This window comes from Hordeum vulgare, chromosome 3H (genome assembly GCF_904849725.1).
Source record: "Hordeum vulgare subsp. vulgare chromosome 3H, MorexV3_pseudomolecules_assembly, whole genome shotgun sequence".
NCBI classification, from domain to species: Eukaryota; Viridiplantae; Streptophyta; class Magnoliopsida; order Poales; family Poaceae; genus Hordeum; species Hordeum vulgare.
In genome coordinates this window covers 519,913,283-519,917,421 of record NC_058520.1, presented here as the reverse complement: position 1 = coordinate 519,917,421, position 4,139 = coordinate 519,913,283, and positions in this window count along the sequence as shown.

The window sequence follows — 4,139 nt, the reverse complement described above, 5'->3', positions numbered from 1 at the left end:
GACGACATACCGTCTTTAGGTGCGACTACATGGAGTATATATGAGGGGCAATACATGAGAGTCCTTGAAGGACAAGTAAACGAGTTGTACTCGTACACGTCTGTACCAACACAAAGGCCCACATCGTTTGTACTATGTCTAGTCCAATACGGTAGAATTTGGATCACAATTTTACAATTTTCACCTTAAGACAAATTCCCTCCAGTAGTCGAAGAAAGTAAATAACTCCATCCAAATTAGCATAATCACCTTGTGCGTCAAAGTCCATAGGACTAGTGAGAAATGTCAACTAAGCCTGAGAAAAGCTTAAACTTATTGGTAGGAACTGGCTTTGTCATGATATTAGCAGGATTATCGCGAATACTTACCTTGCATACCTTTAAATCACCTTTAGCAACAACATCACAAATATAGTGAAATCTGACATCAATGTGCTTGGTTCTCTCATGATACATTGGATTTTTTGTAAGATATATATATATAGCACTTTGACTGTCACAAAATATGCTAGAGCAAGATGATTCCCCACAAAGCTCAGTATATAAACCTCTCAACCAGATAGCTTCTTTACATGTCTCAGAAATATCCATATACTCGGCATCAGTAGTGGAACAAGCCATAATAGACTGCAAAGTTGCTCTCCAACTCACAACATAACCACCAATGGTGAAAACATAACCTGTGAGTGATCTTCTCTTATCTAAGTCACCAGCAAAATCACAATCAACAAAACCAACAAGTCCATCTCAAGTTTTCTCAAACTATAAATAAGCATTAGCAATACCTCACAGGTATCTGAATATCCACTGAACTGCTTTCCAATGCTCTTTTCCAGGATTAGCCATGTATCTACTCACAACACTCAATGCATAAGATAAATTGGACGAGAACAAACTATGGCATACATAAGTGAACCAACTGCACTTGAATAGGAAACTCTAGACATGTACTCGGTATCGGAATCTCATTTAGGACATAAGGTTGATGATAATTTGAAGTGTGCAGCTAACGGAGTACTTACTGGCTTGGCATTATGCATATTAAAACGACGAAGAACTTTATCAATATATTCCTTATGAATGAGATATATATTTCCATAGGGTCTATCTCTTGATATTTCCATGCCAAGTATTTTCTTTGCCACACCCAAGTCCTTCATCTCAAGTTCATTACTCAATTGCTTCCTTATTTCATTAATCTCTGACATGCTTTTTACAGCAACTAACATATCATCAACATAAAGGAGCAAACAAATAGCTAAACCAATGACAATTTCCAAATAAACACAACTATCATAATTAGACCGTTTGAAACCTTGAGAGAGCATAAAGGTGTAAAATCCCTTGTATCACTGTTGAGTGGATTGATTCAATCCATAAAGACATTTATTTAACTTACAGACAATCTTTTATTTTCCAGGAATAAAAAAACCTTCAGGTTGTTCCATATAAATATCCTCTTCTAATTCTCCATGTAAGAATGCAGTTTTAACATCCAATTGTTCAAGCTCAAAATCATTCATGGCAACAATACTGAGTAAAGTGCGAATAGGACCATGCTTCACAACAGGAGAAAAGACTTTGTTATAGTCAATACCTGGAATCTCAGTGTAACCTTTAGCAACTAACCTTGCTTTAATCTTGCCTCCTCATTCGGAGAAACGCCTTCTTTTCTTTTGAAAATCCACTTTCAATGAATAGGTTTCTTCTCTCTAGGTAATTGAAAGGATCGATATGGTTGACTAGAGGGGGGTGAATAGGCAACTACCAATTTTTAGCTTTTCTTAACAAGTTAGGGTTAGCAACATAAAGGTTCTCTAAAATAATAACTAGGTGAGCAACCTATATGATGCTACCTACTATGACCACTAAAGAAAGTAAGAAATACTCTACAATAATAGCATACACAATGTAAAGGTAAGAGATAACCACAAGTGGAACCGATGAAGACGAGGATGTATTACTGAAGTTCCTTCCCTTTGACAGGAAGTACGTCTCCGTTGGAGCGGTGTGGAGGCACATTGCTCCCCAATAAGCCACTAGGGCCACCGTATTCTCCTCACGCCCCCACACAATGCAAGGTGTCATGATTCCACTATAGGTGCCCTTGAAGGCGGTGACCGAACCTTTACAAACAAGGTTGGGGTTATCTCTACACAAAGCTTGGAGGCTCCCAACAAGACCACGGAGCTTCACCACAATGGAATGTGGCTCCGAGGTGACCTCAACCGTTTAGGATGCTCAAACACCCAAGAGTAACAAGATTCGCAAGGGATTGGTGGGGGGAGTCAATTTTCTCTTGGTGGAAGTGTAGATCTTGGCCTTCTCAACCAATGCCTAGGAAATCAACAAGTTTGATTGGCTAGGGAGAGAGATCGGGCACATATGAGCTTAGGGAGCAACAATGGAGTCCCCGAGGGTCAAAGGTAGGGTTTGTGAGGTAGGTGAACCCTTTATATAGTGGGGGAACAAGTCCAATCGTTACCCCCACTGTCAGCACGCCCCTGGCGGTACTACCGCTTCGGCACAACGGTACTACCACTGTCCCTAGCGGTACTACCGCCTGGAGGAAGCGGTACTACCGCAAGCCCGAGCGGTACTACCGCCAGGACTGAGCGGTACTACTTCTAGGCTGACAGAAAGCCACGTGAGTAGAAATACTACTACCGAGCCTACCACCGCTGGAAAAGTATTCGCAAAAAGTCCAACGAAGTACAACCGCTCAGAGAGGGAGGTACTACTGTCCCCTAGCGGTACTACTGCTCAACTGGAGCGGTACTACCGCTCAGCTAGTGGTACTACCGCTCATCTGGAGTGGTACTACCGCTAGCGAGCGGTACTACCACTCAGTCTGAGCGGTACTACCGCTGGAACCTTTGCAAATGCTGGGGAAGACCGAGCTGGTGCTCCATTGCTGCAAAGAGAAGGTGGTGGAAAGAAAATGTGCGCGTGTGAGTTGATTCCACCCAAACCTTTCCGATGCGGACCCCCTCTTAATAGTACGGCTTTCCTACTACTCAACACTACCAACGAGAACCGTAGGAAACACCGTGCTCCAACAACACCGAGGTGCGACGAATCATCTTGTGCCCTGTGATGTATTATCTGAAATTCTCAATGCACACGATTAGTCCGCAGAGGTGCTGTCATCAATCACCAAAACTACTTTGAACAAAATATGCCCTAACAATCTCCCCCTTTTTGGTGGATTGATGACAACACCGGATTTGCCCAAAAACATAATAATGAAAACATAGACATGTGAGCATAAAGATAAAGGCACAAGATAAATGATCTCACATGCTAAGTATAGAGAGAGAGTTTAGAGATAATATAAGGATAGCATATGTCTCACACCATATGACGAAGAGTCTTCACACACATAATAAGATTTCCAACAGACTTAAACCAACCAAGTTCAGAAAAGAAAGACACAAACATGAACGAAAAAACCAAAGGCAAATCTCTAACACTCTCTCCCCCTTTGGCATCAGTACACCAAAAAGGCAGAGAGAACGCGAACGCAGGTTGTGGCTCAATCATCCTCATCCTCAGCAGACACATCCGTAGCATCCTCATCGTCCTCATCATCATCCTACTGCTCCTCGTGATCAAACCCTGCTGAATCTTCTTTGTCAGACACCTCCTGATAAGTCCCATCCCACTAGTAGTCTCTAGCCTGCATCCAGGCAGCCTCTGGAGTGATGACATCCTCAGAACCACTAGAGATGTGCACATCAAGCGTCCTCAGCAGGCGCTTATTCTGCTGACGGTTCTCCTTCTGAGCCACATGAGTTTGATACTGTCCTTTTGCCTCCATGCAAAACAAGGTCCTCATCTGGTCCTTCAGGGACCCCATCTGTGCCTTCAACTTCTTGGCCCAAGATGGCTCAGCAGAAGAACGGGTCTGTGAAGCAGGGCCACCCTCAGCCCTAGCAGCATCAGTCTCCTCCTCAGCCTCCATGTGAGCAGTAGAGCATGAAGTGGAGGTGTTGGCCCACTTCTCTTTCTGGCACAGTTTGGTAGGATCATGGCTGAGGAGCTCTGTGGGTGCAGGAAAGGCCCTACTAGGGAAGGTCTCAGCCCATTTAGTCTTGATGTAGTAGTACAAGAAAGGCCCATAGATGGGGACCCTACGGT